At 36.6% G+C, this 18,064-nt stretch overlaps 1 pseudogene; it reads right to left on the bottom strand.

The window, feature by feature from the left end:
* Positions 1 to 1,799: 1,799 nt before the first annotated feature.
* Positions 1,800 to 11,833, bottom strand: LOC100067903 (UDP-glucuronosyltransferase 2B31-like; annotated as a pseudogene).
* Between the last annotated feature and the right edge of the window lie 6,231 nt (positions 11,834 to 18,064).

Below are 18,064 nucleotides of genomic sequence, written 5' to 3'. Positions count from 1 at the left end.
AAGAACAGTGGCAAGTGAGAGGAAACTGTGTCTGCAGTCTTCTTGAACCTTACAGTATACAGTTCAATAGTTCATAGTGTAGTCACAGAACTGTGCAATGACCACAGCAATCAATTGAACGTCATTTTCATCATCTATAAATAAACCTTTACCCTTTAGTCAGAGCTCCCTAATCTCTGCCTCCTCCAAGCCTCATTCAACCATTCATCTAGTTGCTGTCTTCAGATTTGCATATTCTGAACATTTCCCGGTTGATGGAATCATACAATACATGGTCTTTTGTGACTGGCTGCTTCATTTACCATAACGTTTTCAAGGTTCATCCATGTTGTAACATGTCAGAGCTTAATTCCTTTTTATTGGCAAATAATATTACATAGTATGGCTATCCCATCTTTTGTTTACTCATTTGTAAGTTGATCAACATTTTTTACTCACATTTTCCGCCTATAATGAATAATATTATTTACCAACGTCCACATGAATGTTTTGAGTGGACACGTTTTCCTTTCTCTTGCATATATACCTAGAAGTAGAATTGCTGGGTCATATTGTAGCTCTATGTTTCACCTTTGAGGGTATGGCATAGTGTTTTCCAAAGTGACTGCACCATTTTCTATTTCCACTAGCAACATCTGATGGTTCGAATTTCTCCATAATCTTGCCAACACTTGCTATTTTGTCTAATTGTACATATGCTAGTTGGAGTGAAGTCATATCTCATTGTGGTTTGAGTCACATCTCTGATCTTATTATGTAAAACACCATTGCATATGCTTGTTCAAAATTTGTATATCTTTCTTGGAGAAATGTCTATTCATAACCTTTGTTAATTTTGTAATTGGATCATTTTTCTTCTTATTATTCAATTATAAGAGCTTTTCAAAATATGTTTTGGATATACATCCCTTATGAGATATACGATTTGTAAATATCTCTTCAATTATGCAGCTTATCTTTTCCCTCTCTTGATGATGTCCTTTATAGAACAAAGGTTTTAAGTTTTGATGAAGTCTAGTTTCTCTATTTGTAATTTGGTTGTTGTGCTTTTAGTGTCATATAAGAAATCATTGCCAAATTCAATACCAAAATGTTTACCTATGTTTTTCCTTAAGAGTCTTATAGTTTTATTTTTATTTTTAGGCTTTGGATCCATTTTGAGTCATTTTTGTGTATGGTTTGAGGTAGACAGTCCAACTTCATTCTTTTACATGTAGATAATCTGTTTGTCTCAAAGAATTTGTTTAGAAGAGTGCCCATTCCTTTGTCAAACATCAATTGACCATCAAGGTGTGAGTATATTTCTGGATTCTAATGTCTACTTTATGGATTTATTTGCTTTTGTGTATGCCTGTATTACACTCTCTTGCGTAGTGTAGTTTGTAGTTGGCTTTGAATTCAATTAGTATAATTCCTCCTACCATAGGGATCCCATGGTTAATCACCTCATAGATGACATTGGCTCCACCATGAGTTATAAAGGCTTTGGATTTGGGATGACCTACGATTGAGTGAATTTTGGCAAACTATTAAGTATAAGTCTTAGAATAAAATGAGAGTAGGGCAATATAAGACACTGAAAGAGGCATTGTATTCCAAATAACAGATTATTATACCCATGAATCTACATTAAAATGTCTTTCAGAGCTTAGAGGAAGAAACATCTAAATCTGCTATCAAGATAAGTGAAGACTATATAGAAGATTAGTGTACGGCCTGAGATGTGAAAACTAAATACAAGATTGCCGGGTGGACAAAATTGAAAGAGAACATGCTGGATAAAAGAAGAATAGGTCAGAAAAAAATCGGGGAGGGGGTATATTAGAATATATTCTCTTAATGAATTAGTGAAGTGACTCAGTCTTGGAAGTATCGTGTCAAGACAGCAGGAAGTTGATGGTGGTGGTGCAGGAATCAGAAGAAGGAAAGGTTACACTTATCCTTTCTCCCTCTGACTGGGAAATAAATATAAGACAGTTAATTTTTAATTTTCAGATTTTCAATAATGAATTTCAAATAAATTTTTTTCCTGCTGAACTATTATGATCTGGTTGGAGTTGTTCTTATTTGAATGTTCGTTTTCCAGAATCTTACCAATAAGTTCATTCTGGGAAATCCACTTACAGTCAGGTATTTGGCCCTAAGGTATATGGTTTCTTGCCATCCGATCTCCATATAACATGCTAGAGTAAAGAAAATGCCTGATTCCGTGAGTCAAACTTCTAAGAGATAGCATGTTAGGATGTAAATAGATTAAGAAGTCTCTAATTAAACCTGTTCATTATGACAGATGAGGAAATGAGGAGAAGAAATGCTAAGTAATGAGAACCAGTAACACTCATCTAATAGGAATTCTCATCCTCCATGCACTTATTTTACATTCAATCACCTATGATTGCAATCATGATGTTTCTCACTTGGATTAGACAAATGAGATTTTCAATAACAAATTCAAGCACATAAACATTTTTAGGCAGTCATTTTAATTTTAGTGCAAAAAATTGCAAATTACGAATAATCTGCTAATTTATTTTAACTATTTATTATACTAGCTCTCACCTTCCAAATTTAATATTAGTGTATTTATTTCCTTTTGTGTGTTGGGAGAAGTGGCTTACTTATATCCACTTATTCTGTAAGTTATATCATTATAGTTTTACATCTTTTGATTTGCCAAATGGGAAATGTGTGCAATCTCATTGTGAGAACAAAATAATTCTGATTATTAACAATTTATTTTAATAACAAATAATTTCTGCTTGGTAAGTACATTTAGCTCCTTTGAAATTACTAATTATCAATATCACTACTTCCAAGAAAAAATTCACGTAGTAATTTTTTACAAAACTCCAGAGTATTATCACTATTGCCAGACTTGACAATTCTTTAAATGTAGAAAAGAAGAGCCTCTTAGTACATCATAAATAACAGTATAGCTGTTGAAAAAACTTGAATATCAGGATGGTGCTAAATTTTATTCAACTGACTGTTAACACTTTAAGGATGCATTCCAAACTTGGACAGCATTGATGAATATGGTTTCTTATATCGAGCCATTTTCAAGTAGTACCAAAATTAGTTACAGATTTTGAAATTGCTAAACAATCCTCATAAGATGGATTCTAAATTACCAGTGGTTAACGTCTATTTGCTAAGTGAGTGTTAAAGCAACTTCAGTTCTCAGCAAGTCAGCATAGGTGATAAGCAGAAAGCTCTATCATTTAGGAAAATGAAATGTACTTCACAAATACACAGAGACTCCAGGTATATTCTATATATTAGAAATAATTTACTACCATAGTTTACTGACAAAAGACTGACTCAAACTTTCCTATGCTACCCTGGCTTCTAATCGACTCCCTTTTAGATTCCCTTCTCCTTCTTCAGTTGAGAGGAGTAATTATTCAGATGCATTGCAAGCAGGGTCCTTGCAGATCCATATTTTGTAAAACACAGGGTCACCTTAATGGCCGACCCACCTCCACCCTTTCTTCTGCGTTTTCCTGTTTCAAACTCCAGCAGGGCCCAGGTCCACCAGGGCAGCTTTTCACTTTCTTTTTGTCATGTTGTTTTGTTTCCTCTCTATATTATCATGTCTGGATAGGTCTGTAAATGCTGCTTGGTAAACCTTGGCCGTCTTTTCTTTGTATAGCTCCCTGAACAGCACATTGAATAGTCCTTTTCTGAAATTGAGGGGAAGTAAATGAGGCCTGGATTACCTGGGAAGCCTCAACTGCAGGATCCCTTTCAGACTGTTATCAGTTCCTGCCTAATGTTACTTTTGAAATTTAAGTTCTTTCTGAGAGAATCTGTAGTGTGTACAATGCCCTCAGGAATGCTGCAAGTAAAAGGAGAAAACGGCAAGGCAGAATTCAGCGATTTTTGTACCTGCCTGCAATATCATTATAATGTTGAAACTTCCCACTGCACCTCCAAAATATGTTTCTGTTTGATCATAATGTGAATGCCAAAGTTATTGTCCATCAAAAAGAGTCTCTGTACTACTTTAGTACCTGCCATTCATATTATGGTTTTTAAACTGATATCTGAGCTAAATTGGAACGATCACAATAGGTAACTTTTATGCAAGAAATTTTTGTAATCAGACCCTTTACAGAGTTTAACAGACTGGTTAAGTAGTTGTCCACTGTAAGATACTTTATGTAACTTTTTCTGGAATCTGGACAAGGGCTGGTGCAATCACATTGGCTCTTTCTTCTGTCATGTTACTGACCAATGACCCCAGAGTAAACACCACAGTAACATTTTCTCCAGAGCTCGGGCAAACTCTTCCATTTCTTGAAGAGAAAGATTTGCTCCATTATGAAAGAGCAAAAGTGTAGCAAACACTATTGAAATGATTGCTGAAAACAGCTAAAGAGAGGGAATCAGGAATTATCAAGAATTACAAAGTAGTGGCTGTTTTTTTTTAATTGTAGTAAAATACTCATAACAAAATATACCATCTTAACTGTTCCTAAGTGTACGGTTACATAGTGTTAAGTATATACACCTTGTTGTATAACCTATCTCCAGAAATTTCCCATCTTGCCAAACTGGGACCACCCATTATACAACAATTCCCCATTCCCCTCTTCACCAGTTCCTGGCAATCTTAATTCTACTTGCTGTTTTCATGAATTTGACTAGTCTAGTTAGCTCATATAAGTGGAATCATCCAGTATTTGTCTTTTTTGTAATTGGCCTACTTCACTCAGCATAATATCCCAAGGTTTGTCCATGTCGTAGGATGTGTCAGAATTTCCTTGCTTTTGAAGGTTGAATAATATTCCATTGTGTGTAAATATCACATTTTTTTTTAATTAATTCATCCGTCGTTGAACACGTGAGTTACTTCCATGTTTTGGCTCTTGCAATTACTGCTGCTATGAAGATGGGCGTGTAAATATCTCATTGGGATCCTAATTTCAATTTTTGGATGAATACCCAGAAGTGGAATTCTGGGACCTTATGGTAATTCTATTTTTAATTTTTTGAGGAAACTCCATTATGTTTTCATCAGTGTCTGTTACATAACAGACCTAATCTCTCAGTTTGTAAGGATACAAGTAATATGGGATTAATTTCCTTTACTATGTATCTTTTTGCAAGTATGTGTGTATTTGCGTTTGTTAAGCAAGAAACTGAAGAGAGCCGCTACACAGTAGTGAGGAGGAGATAACTCTTGGAAAATAGTATACTCAGACTCTACATTTATACTGCTAATACTTATGAATGTAGATCCTTGGAAGGAGGCCACACAGCAGAATATTAACTCACCTTTAGTTCTTTATTCTTATAGTTCTACTAAAACATTTGTGTTTATTCCCGGCAGGTTTTCTGGAGAATTATTTTAGTTTAGTCATTAGTATTTTATTTCTCTGACAATGAGCACTAGGTAAAAGTTAATTATGATTGGGATGACTTGTATCTTTTTCCTCTAAGTTCTGTAATAATTTATACCTCACTTTAATCTTTGTCAGTACTTCCCAAGCTCTCCCCTAAATCACTCTTTAAAGGCTGGAAGTTAGGAATCACTGTTATTCATGAGTCTGATATTATTGTTTGGAGTTTCCATTAGACAGCCTTCAGATTTCTGTTTGTAATGCAGAAATATATTTGTTATTTAAATGAGTGACCATATTTCTGACTTGTTTATGTATGACATATTTGGCCCTGAAATCATTCTGTAAAGTGGATGTCCTGGTAGAATGGGCTATGTGTAACTGACAGTGATAGGTCCTCATCCTCACCTCACTGAGTCCCCCAGGGAGCAGCTGCCTCACAGTGGGAGAGATACAGCAGGCTTCCTGCGGCAGAGAGCTGGTCACCTCCCCGAGTAGCTCAATATATATAAAAATATATAGCATATATATAATATATAAAGTTCCTGATAAAGCTCTGTTCACGTGTAATTGTTTCAGAATTGTCCTTACTTGTGGTCCCTGATCCTTACCAGCTTCCAAATTTTATTACATTCTATACCAAGTAAATTCTTCATAGCTCAATGCAGATCTTGCCCCTCCACCTCCCTCAAAAATGTAAGGCGCGAAATGTTTCCTGGATACCTGGTGAAAACTTCTTACTCGTTTTTTTTGATGCTTTTGTTTTAAATTGATTTTTTTCCCCCTGGAAATTAATGACCTAAGCTTTCCAACATAAAATGTTTACTGTCTTAGCCTAATCATTGTTTAAATCTCCATATTTGAAAACTGAGATATCATTGTCATATAACACTATGCAAGTTTTAAGGTGTACAATGCACGGATTTGATTCATTTATATAGTGCAATATGATTACTGACGCGGGATTGGTGAGCCGAGGAGTCGAAAGAAAGATTTCTTGGACTCTCAAGGTCTGGCAGTAGTGCTCTTTTATTTAGAAAATAGTGTGGAATAGCGAGGAGGTAGGATCCATGGGCAGTCAGAGCTGCTGCTGGTGCATGGGGACAGGACCCAAGGGCAGTCAGAGCTGCTGCGTCGGGACAGGACCCATGGGCAGGAGGAGCCGCTGCTGCCCCTGCTGCTGCTGCCACTGCAGCTGCTGCAAAAATGAGCTGAGCATAGGGCTAAATTTAAAGCATAGGTATCTGAGTTATCTCTTTACAAGATGAAGGAAAGAATATGTAAAAAAGTTGTTAAAATGATATCAGTGCCTGTAGGTTCTGGTTATTGGGTGGTCCTATAATTTTTAGATAAGAATCAAACCGGATTGAGTAAATGGCAGAAGTCACCACTTAAATATTATCTTCAGCTAAAGACAAAGGAGGATGTTGGGGGGTGGTCAGTTACATGAGGTTGCCAGACAGTAACCAACTTAAGTCCATCATCCCCACTAAGAGTTTCTAGAGATAAGGTCATCCCCCGTCTTCCTGGCACAGAGAGGGAGGCATCCTTACAGATGGAGGTCTCCGTTACAAATGTAAATGTTTCCCAACAAAGGGCAAGCAACCTCCTCTCCTCAGAGTTACCGAGATATCATTGTTATATAACACTCCGTAAGTTTTAAGGTATACAGTGTGCGGATTTGATTCATTTATATATTGCAATAGGATTACCGCTGTACTATTAGGTTACAGCTCTATCAGGTCACATATTTATCATTTTTTGTGTGTGTGGTGAGAACATTTTAGATGTACTCGCTAGAAAGTTTCAAGTATTTAATAGACTACTGTTGACTATGATTACTATGATGTGCATTATATTGCCAGAATGTATCTTTGAATTACAGGTTTGTACCCTTTGTCCAACATCTTCTCCATCCCCTCCCTCCCACCAGCCCATGTAATGACCATTCCACTCTGTTTTTACAAGTGCAACTTTTTTAGATTCCACATATAAGTGATATCAAATATTATTTGTCTTTTGCTCTCTGACTTATTTCACTGAGCATAATGCCCTCAAGGGCATCTATGTGGTTCCAAATGGCAGGATTTCTTTCTTTATCATGCCCGAATAATATTCCGGTGTGTGTGTGTGTGTGTGTGTGTGTGTGTGTGTGTGTATCACATCTTCTTTACTCCTTCATCCACAGGTTTTAGCCATATATTGGCTATTGTGAATAATGCTGCAATAAACATGGTATTGTAGATATCTTTTGGATATTCTGTTTTTCTAACCTTTGGATATATATGCAGAAGTAGGATTTCTGGATCATAGGATAGTTCTGCTTTTGAGGAAGCTCCATATTTCTTTTTATAGAGGCTGTACCAATTCACATTCCCACCAACAGTGTACAAGTGTTCTGAATTTCTTGAAGATCATTGAGTTTCCTTAAACTGCTATTTTGAATTCTTTGTTGAGTGAGTAGTATATCTCCATATCTTTGCATTGGGTTACTGGAGGATTAATGTCAACTTTTCATCTCATATTTCCTTGATTGTTCCTGTTCTTTGGAGTTTTATGTTGTTGTTTTTGCACTTAAACTGGCAGTCACCTACTTCCATCTCTGCTAACAGTCTTCAGGCAGAGAAGACTTTCTTTGGTCCTGCTGTAGATGTGGTTTTCACAGAGCTTTTACGGACACACCTGCATCATGCTTCTTGCTCCCTCCTGTGGAAGGCTTCTAAAGACTGTATGTCTTCTCACCACCCTATAAAGCACCTGTCCAGATGCTGTTGGCTTCCCTTTTCTTTCCCTGAGGTGTTGCTACAGCTCAAGTTTGTGGTTTCTCTCTTGCCCCAGACCCTTAACTGCTTCCTGCTCATGCTCCCTAGCCGTCTGTCAAAGCTTCCTCTTGCAGGGAACTGACTGTAGGAGTTGTGAGTTTAGAACTCAGTGCTCTGTGGGTGCCTACAGGCCAGCTGGGGTATCTGTAGGAGAGATTTTCATTGTGGCTTGTGCTCCGGCTTCCTGGTGAGTCTGGAACACAGCAGGAGGAACCAAGTCCCTTTAACTCCCTCAGGGAATCTTATATGCCACTCTCTTGATCTATTCCCTCCCACCAGTCACCAAATTCATATTTTTTTCTTTTTTAAAGATTGGTATCTATCTGAGATAACATCTGCTGCCAATCTTCTCTTTTTTTTTTTTCTTCTTCTTCTCCCCAAAGCCTGCCCCCAAGGTACATAGTGGTATATTCCAGCTGTAGGTCCTTCTGGTTGTGCTATATGGGATGCCACCTCAGTGTGGCCTGATGAGTGGTGCCATGTCCGCAGCCAGGATCTGAACCAGCAAAACCCTGGGCCACTGAAGCGGAGGGGCCAAACTTAACCAATTGGCCATGGGGCTGGCCCCTGAAGAGATAATTTAATACTCTGTATGCTGTGAGAGAGAAACGAGTCTTTGGAAGCATCCTAACAGGTGGCGAAGCTTGGCATCCATTCACCGGCTCTCCTTTTCCCTTGCAGGAGAAATCTTGAGACTTCTCTTAGCCCTAAGCTGTGCTGCCCCTTAGGGGAGGGGTGATGCTGGCAAAGTCCAGTTGTTCCTCTCACCCACTCCAAAGCATTGAAACTCATGTATTTTGTGCTCCAACCAAATGCTGGGACTTCTTCTGGAAATCTGGGCTTCCAAAGGCTCTCTAATACACAGGTGACTGCCCAAGTCAGTGTTCTGTAGGTGCTCCTGGACTGCAGCCGTGAGGAGCTGTAAACAATTCCCAGTCTTCTGTAGGTACCACGGCCAATATGGAGTCTGTCTACCTATTACCAGAAGCACAGATGCATGAGACTCTTCCACGGTCCCCTGGCTATGGTGCTGGATCCCCAAACTCCCATTAAGGCCCTTTTGTTCATGGGTAGATAACAATGTTTGTTGCTGAAGCGGGGGAGAAACCCCAGACATTTCATTATGCCACCAGATTGCTGACGTCACTCCTGAGGTATTATGATCCAATCCTATGGGATGTTCTCTAGCATTATGGTAGCTTTATGTTTTGTCCTTGTTTTACCTTTCACCCAATTTTTATTACTTGATTATATTCTCTCTTTGAAAGTTAAATGTCTGGTGCGGTGGGGCACAAGCAGGCTCTGCAACGTTTCTCTGCTTATCCTTCACTTGTGCCTCACCTATGCTAGTCACTTTAAGATTGTTTTCCGAATAAATTGCTGACACTTTCTTATGTTTTGAATAATGAGGCCTTGATTTAACTGACCCTATTCCCAAAGTCTCCAAAGTATAATTCTTTATTCTGTCATGATAAGGAAATTTATATAATTGCAACTTAGAAATATATGAGATTTTCATTGCCAGGTCACTTTCTCTATCTCTCTCACTGTGAGTCAAACATTCTAAATGAAGAACCCAGAATCAATCTTACTGAAAATGCAAAGTGAAAAAAAAAAAAGCAAACAGGAATAGGTCACCTTAGGCAGAGGTTTCGCAGGTTTGGAGTGGAGTCCTCCATCAAATTCAAAATGTGATTAGAGTAGAGGAGGAAATTCTAAATTCCAGTAGCTTCGAATGAGCCACATTTCAGCTTTCTTCATTAACTCAGTTATTCTAGTGGGTCTTCCTGAAGGGAAAAAGGAAAGCAAAGGTAGAGGAAACTTGAATATCATAATGTGGATATAACAGGTAATTTTCTAAAAGAACCTAGAATGACATAGTCAAAGATATTTAAACCTGTCTGTGGTTTGAATATATATATATATATATATATGTTTTGTATATGTTTATGTTTTACACTTGTTTTTCATATATATATACACAAAGACAAAGTGTAACAGACTTTGTCTCTAAAGTTACATCAGATCTCTCAGAATCATAAAACATTTATTATACCTAAGCCCCTAAAGAATTAAACATACACTTGTTTACTCAGTAAAGCGCAGAAGTATCAAATGCACATGTAAACAATGATTTCACTTCCTCAGTTAACCTTACCATGTGCATGGGAACATCTTTCCCCAGAGGACTCAATTTAGTTCCTACAAGTTAACAAGCTATTCCCTTGATCCCAGATTTTCCAGGTAAACTGTGAGGTTTTGGAAAGTAGGGTTACTCTCGCGTTTGCTTTGTTAGAAGCTTAATATTATTTTCTTACTAAATAAAATGTTTTGCAAATAAATGTGGAAAATTTTTATAAATTATGGCAATGGATGTGCTCACTCTGAATTTTGGCTCATTTTTTATTTAATGAATATATAATTTTCAAGAAATATTGTTTAATAATGTATATATCCACCTTCAAAATAATTTTAGATCTTTAAAGAGATGATGTATAAATACTTATTGAAGAAATGTGAAACCATTAGAAACCTCAAAGGATAAGTTCCTGAGTCTGCTTAAGAGCCAATAAATCTCTCTATTATAAAGGAATCCTTCAACTAATATGGTAAATAAGCTTAATTTTTAAATGAAACTAAGCTATACCATAGGAAACAATTCCTCAGTGACCTAAAATTTAAACATTTCCGTAACATTTATCAGCTTGAGAGATCATTTTATAATTTCTTCATTCCACTTATAGGAAACACATTCCTCTGACTTTATAAACACACCTTCCAAGACACTAAGAGAGTCAGGACTTCAAGGTGCTAACTAAAACCATGACTTACCGAGTGCTTCACTGTAAAGCTCATTCCACTTCTCACTAAGCATTTGGAACCAAAAGTCAAAATAAAGTACATAAATCATATTTTATACCCTCTCTATGAATATCATTTGATCACTTAAATCTGACATAAAAATAACTATGTGGGGGGAGGGCACAAAGGGGGAAGTGGTGTACCCACAACATGACTAACAATAATGTACAACTGAAATCTCACAAGGTTGTAATCTATCATAACATTAATTAAAAAAAAATAACTATGTGTGTTGAAGGAAATGGAAGTCCCCACTATGCTTTTCAAAAGGACAGCCAAGAGAGAAGCAGAAAGTATACGCTGCTGGTGTTTAAAGTGGCTCCTCCAGCAGCTGACCGCAGGGTCCAATGGCATCTGCAAGAAGGAGATCAAACATTGATTCTTGGAGTTTTTTTGGGAAGTTTCCTCTTCAAAACTACATCTTTACAGAACTTTTTAATCCAACCAGAATATTCTCAAAGGGTTTCTGGCATTAGTGAAAAATACGTCAAAACTGTATCTTTTGGAAGATCATAAATCCATTTAGAGGTTATCTGCATGAAAAAGTGTTCATATTATTTTTAAAGTTGTAGGATCAATCTCAAATTTAATAGCAGATGGTTTGTTGGGATTATCCAGAATGGAAGCTGAAGACGTCAGAACACTCACTTCATGACCTCTCTAGACAAGTTCATCCAGGATTGTCTTCATATTGATCCAGTGGCTGTATTCTGTGGGCCACACCAGCACCTTTCCAGCACTCCCAGGGCTAAAGTAACAACTCAGCCATTGCAGCAGCATAATTTAAATCCATTTCATAGCCATCCTGGTGGAATGCAATGCTTCTTTTCAAATTGCTGTTTCCTTTTGCCATTGCTCATGCTTCTATCTGAGGAAGAATCAATCAGGAAGTTAAAATATAACTCCTACACCGCAAAGTACATACATTATATGAACAGTCAGAGCACTATTACAGCAAGTCAAAAAGACAGGTAGATGACTTTGTTTTTGTTTTCTTTTGTTTTTATTTTTAAAGATTGGCACCTGAGCCAACAACTGTTGCCAATCTTTTTTTTTTTTTTTTTTCCCTGCGTTATCTTCCCAAACCCCCCGTACAGATTTGTATATCTTAGTTCTACAGGTCCTTCTAGCTGTGGGATGTGAGATGCCGCCTCAGTGTGGCCTGACGAGCGGTTCCCTGTCCGCGCCCAGGATCTGAACCCTGGGCTGCTGCTGCCGAGCGCACGAACTTAACCACTCGGTCACGGAGCCAGCCCCGATGACTTTGTTTTTATATAAATCTGTTTAATGTCTACAAATGCTATCATCTAACTAAAACTTGATGACCTTGCATATACAAGACACTGTGTTATGTAATATATTACAGATGAGTGTAACAACTATATGAAGTGAGAGGTGACTGTACCTGTAGTCTGTTTGACTGGAGAAACAGAGATAGAGCTGTTTTACAGCTGACTCAGAATTTCCTGGATGATGGTTCAAAGGATTTTTTTTGTAGGTGAAATCTTCCATTTGTATTTATTTATTTATTTATTTACTTATTTTTTATTGAACTAACATTGGTTTAATGTGTAAATTTCAGGTGTATGCCACTGTATTTTGATTTCCATGGAAACTACATCATGTTCACCACTCAAATACTAATAACCATTTGTTACTGCATGCATGTGCCCTATGACCCCTTTAGTCTTCCTCCCTTCTCTTTCCCCTCTGGTAACTACCAATCTAATCTCTATGTCTATGTGGTGTTTTTGTTGTTGTTTTTATCTTCCACTTATGAGAGTGATCACAGGGTATTTGACTTTTGGTCTGATGTAATTCGCTTCTTATAATACCCTCAAGGTCCATGCGTGTTGTCACAAATGGCACAATTTTGTCTTTTTTATTGCTGAGTACTATTCCATTGCATAAATATATCACATCTTCTTTATCCATTCATCTGTTGATGGGAGTCAGGTTACTTCTAAATCTTGGCTATGGTGAATAATGCTACAATGAACATAGGGGTGAATATCTTTTCAAATTATTACTTTCATGTTCTTTGGATAAATACTCAGAAGTGGAATAGCTGAATCATATGGTAGCACTATTTTCATTTTTTTGACGTCTCCATATTCTTTTCCATAGTGACTACACTGCTTTGCATTCCTAGCAGTGCATAAGGTTTCCTTTTTCTCTACACCCTCTCCAACACTTGTTATTCCTTGTCTTTTTAATAACAGCCATTATGATGAGTAGGAGGTGAGTTATCTTCTTGTGGTTTTGATTTACATTCCCTAATAATTAGTGATGTTGAACATCCTTTCATTTGCCTGTTGGCCATCTACATATCTTCTTTGGAAAAATGTCTGCTGATATCCTCTGCCCATTTTGTGATCAGTTTGTTTGTTTTTTTGGTGTAGAGTTGTACGTGTTCGTTATATATTTTGGAACTTAACCCCTTACTGGACATATGATTTTTAAGTATTTTTTCCTAGTTGGAGGGTTGTCTTCTCATTTTGTTGATGGTTTTATTTCCCATGCAGAACTTTTTCATATGATGTAGTCCCTTTTGTTTATTTTTTTTATCTTGATGGAGGAAACATGGTATTCAAACAGATACCACTAAGACAGATGTCAAAGAGCAGACTTCATATGTTTCCTTCTATGACTTTTATGATTTGAAGTCTTGCATTGTCTTTAATCCATTTTGAGTTAATTTTTTTGTATGCCGTAAGATAATGATCTACTTTCTTTTGCATGTGGCTGTTCACTTTTCCCAATATCATTTATTGAAAAGACTTTCCTTTCTCCATTGTATATTCTTGGCTCCTTGTGGAAAATTAGCTGTCCATAGATATGTGGGTTTATTTCTGCCCTTTAAATTCTGTTACATTGACTTGTGGGTCTGTTTATGTGCCCGTACCATGCTGGTTTTTTTTTTAAGATTTTATTTTTTCCCCTTTTTCTCCCCAAAGCCCTCTGGTACATAGTTGTATATTCTTTGTTGTGGGTCCTTCTAGTTGTGGCATGTGGGATGCTGCCTCAGTGTGGTCTGATGAGCAGTGCCATGTCCGCACCCAGGATTCGAACCAACGAAACACTGGGCCGCCTGCAGCAGATCGCACGAACTTAACCACTCGGCCACGGGGCCAGCCCCCCATGCTGGGTTTTTTACTATAGCTTTGTAGTATATTTTGAAGTCAGGGAGTGTGATATCTCCAGCTTTGTTGCTTTTCCTTGGGGTTGCTTTGGAAAATTGGGGTCTTTTGTTGTTCCATATAAATTTTAGGATTCTTTGCTGTATTTCTATGAAGAATGTCATTGGGATTCTAATTGTGATTGCATTGAGCTGTAGATTGCATTAGGTAATATGGACACTTTACCTATGTTTATTCTTCCTATCCATGAGCATGGAATATCTTTGCATTTCTTTATGTCTTCTTCAATTTATTTTAATAATGCCTTATAGTTTTCAGTGTTCAGATCTTTCACCTCTTTTGCTAAATTTATTCCTAGGTTTCTTTTTTCTTTTTTGTTGTGATTGTAACTGGGACTTCTGTTTGTTAATTTTGTACCCTGCAACTTTTCTGTATTAGTTAATTGTATTTCTAATAGTTTTTTGGTGGAGTCTTTGAGGTTTTCTAAATATTGAGTCATGCCATCCACAAATAGTAACAGTTTTACTTCTTCCTTTCCAATCTGTATCTCTTTTATTTCTTTTTCTTGCCTAATTACTCTGGTTATGACTTCTAATACTACTTGAATAAGAGTAGTGATAATGGGCATCCTTGTCTTGTTCCTGTTCTTGGAGAAATAGCTTTAAGTTTTTCACTGTTGAGCATGATGTTGGTTGTGTGTTTGTCATATAGGGCCTTTATTATGTTGAGGTACCCTCCTTCTATACCCATTTTATTGACAGTTTTTATCGTTAATGGATGTTGCAATATGTCAAATGCTTTCTTTGCATCTATTGATGTGATCATGTGATTTTTTATTCTTCATTTTGTTAATGTGGTGTATCACATTGATTTATGGATTTTGAACCATCCCTGTGTCTCTGAAATAAATCCCACTTGATTGTGATGTATGATCCTGTTCACATATTGTTGTATTCAATTTGACAATATTTTGGTAAGGATTTTTGCATCTATGTTCATCAGTGATATTGACCTGTAGTTTTTCCTATTTTTGTTGTTCTTGTCTGATTTTGGTTTCAAGGTAACATTTCCCTTATAAAATTAGTTAGGAAGCACGCTAGCCTCTTCAACTTTCTGGAATAGTTTGAGAGGCATAGGTATTAAATCATCATTGAATATTTGGTAGAATTCACCAAAGAAGCTGTCTGGTCTCCGACTTTTGAATTTAGGGAGGTTTTGACTACTGTTCCAATGTCTTAACTTGTGTTTGGTCCATTCAGATTCTCTATTTCTTCTCAATTCAGTTTTGGGAGGTTGGATAATTCTAAGAATTCATCCATTTCTTCCAGGGTATCCATATATCTTTGCATAATATTCTCATATTAACCTTTGTATTTCTGTGGTATCCATTGTAATTTCTCCTTTTATTCTCATTCTCTTTATTTAAACCTTATCTCTTTTTTTCTTAGTGAGTCTAACAAAATGTTTGTCAATTTGCCCATTCCTTCACTTTAAGCCTATGTGTGTCCTTAAAACTGAACTAAGTCTCTTTTAGGCAGTATATTATTGGATCTGCATTTTTATCATTTCAGTCACTCTGTCTTTTGATTGGGTAATTAGTCTGTTTATATTTAAAGTAATTATGGATAGGTGTGGACTTTATATTTCCAATTAGTTAATTATTTTCTTGATATTTTATAATTGTTATTTTTCTTTCTTCTTCTTTTTCTCTCTTCCTTTGCATTTCAATGATTCCTGTAGTGGTATGCTTAGGTTTCCTTCTGTTCATCTTTAACACATCTCTTATAGATTTTTGTTCTGTGGTTACTATGAAGCTTACATAAAACATCTTATATTTATAGCAAACCTATTTTAAACTAATATAACTTAAGTTCAAATGCATAGTAAAGCTCTGCATTTTTACTTGCCCCTCAAATTTTGTGTTTTTGAAGTTGCAGCGTACATCTTTTTACCTTGAGTAGCCATTAACAAATTTTTGTAGTTACAATTATTTTGTATTACTTTTGTCTTTAATGTTCATACTAAATTCATAAATCATTTACCCACTATCATTACATCAGAGTATTGTGAATTTAACTACATACTTACCTTTACCAGTGAGATTTATACTTTTATATCTTTTCCTGTTACTAGTTGGCATCCTCTTGTTTAAGCTTGAAGAACTTCCCTTAACATTTCCTATGAAGCTTGCTAGGGTTGATGAACTCTTTCAGCTTTTCTTGTCTGGAAATTTCAATATCTCTCCTTTAGTTTTGAAGGACTATCCTGACAGGCAGTATATTCTTGATTGGCAGTTTTTTCTTTCACTAATGTGACTATATAGTGTGATCTCGTCTGGCCTGCGAAATTTCTGCTGTAAAATCTGCTTATAGGCTTATGAGGTTGCCTTGTATGTAACAAGTTGCTTATGCCTTGCTGCTTTCAAGATTCTCTCATTGTCTTTAACTGTTGAAAAATTAATTATGATGCATCTTGGTGTGGGTCTTATTAGATTCATCTTTTTTGGTTCTCCCTGGGCTTCCTGGGTCTGGATGACTCTTTCTTTCCCTATATTATGAAACTTTTCAGCCATCATTTCTTTGAATGAGATGTCTGCATCTTTCTTTCTCCCTACTCCTTTGCAAACCTTATAATGCAAATATTTGTCTGCTTGATGTTGCCCCATAAGTCCCTTCAACTATTCCTTTTTTCTTTTTTATTCCTTTTTTCTTTTTGCTACTCTGATTGGATTAATTTAACTGCCCTTTCTTTGAATCCACTGATTCTGTCTTTTGATTGATCTAATCTTATTTTGAACCCCTCAATTGAATTTTTCCATTTAATTATTGGATTCTTCAGCTCTGTGATTTTTGTTTGCTACTTTCTTATATTTTCTATATCTTTGTTGAAATTCTTATTTTGTTCATGCATTGTTCTCCCGACCGTGGTTAGCATATCATTATTTTAACTTAGTATTAGATAAATCACTTATCTCTGATTTGTTGAGTTACGTTTCAGGAGTTTTATTTGGTTCTTTTCTTTGGAACATATTCTTCTATTTCTTCATTGTCGTTGACTCTCTGTGTTGACTTCTAAGCTTTAGTTAAAATAGCCACCTCTCCCAGTCTTGATTGTACTGTGTAGGAATGAATCTGGTTGTTTAGTGTAGCTTGAGTTCTTGGTTATTTTTGTGATTTTTCAAGCATTTGTGATTTTCAAGCCATTTTCTTTGTTCTTAGTTGCTCCCAGTAGTTGAGGGTGTGACAAAAGTTGTTAGTGGCTGGAAAGACAAGATCTCACCACTGCATGCAGGCTGATTGGAAGCCAGAGCTCAGGTAGCAGGGTTTTTTTTTTCTCTTTTTTTAATTAAGATTATCATAGTTAACAACCTTGTGAAATTACAGTTGTACATTATTATTAGTCATGATGTAGGTGCACCACTTCACCCTTAGTGCCCTCCCCCCACCCCTCTTTTCCCCTGGTAACCACCGATCAGTTCTCTTTGTCTATATGTTAACTACCACCTATGAGTGGAGTCATACAGAGTTTGTCTTTCTCTGTCTGGCGTATTTCACTCAACATAATACCCTCAAGGTCTATCCATGTTGCTGTGAATGGGACGACTTTGTCCTTTTTTATGGTTGATAGTATTCCATTGTATATATATATCAGGTAGCAGCTTTTAAAGTGTGCAAATAGGCCTCTTTCATGGACAGATTGGGAGATGGGCATTTCTGTCTGCTACCTCTATGCTGAGCCCTGGGAAAACAGCCTGTTAAGAATTGTTTTTTTTATTTTCTACAGAACTAAGAAAAATTCAGCTTTAAGTTATTCTCAGCACCATGGCCATTCAATCCATGAATGCATCCTCTGGGAAGCAGCTGCAGAAGCTGGAGCTATAGAAGTGTATAGAAGT

The sequence above is a fragment of the Equus caballus genome, chromosome 3 (assembly GCF_041296265.1).
Source record: "Equus caballus isolate H_3958 breed thoroughbred chromosome 3, TB-T2T, whole genome shotgun sequence".
Lineage (NCBI taxonomy): Eukaryota > Metazoa > Chordata > Mammalia > Perissodactyla > Equidae > Equus > Equus caballus.
This window is presented reverse-complemented; position numbering and strand designations above follow the sequence as displayed.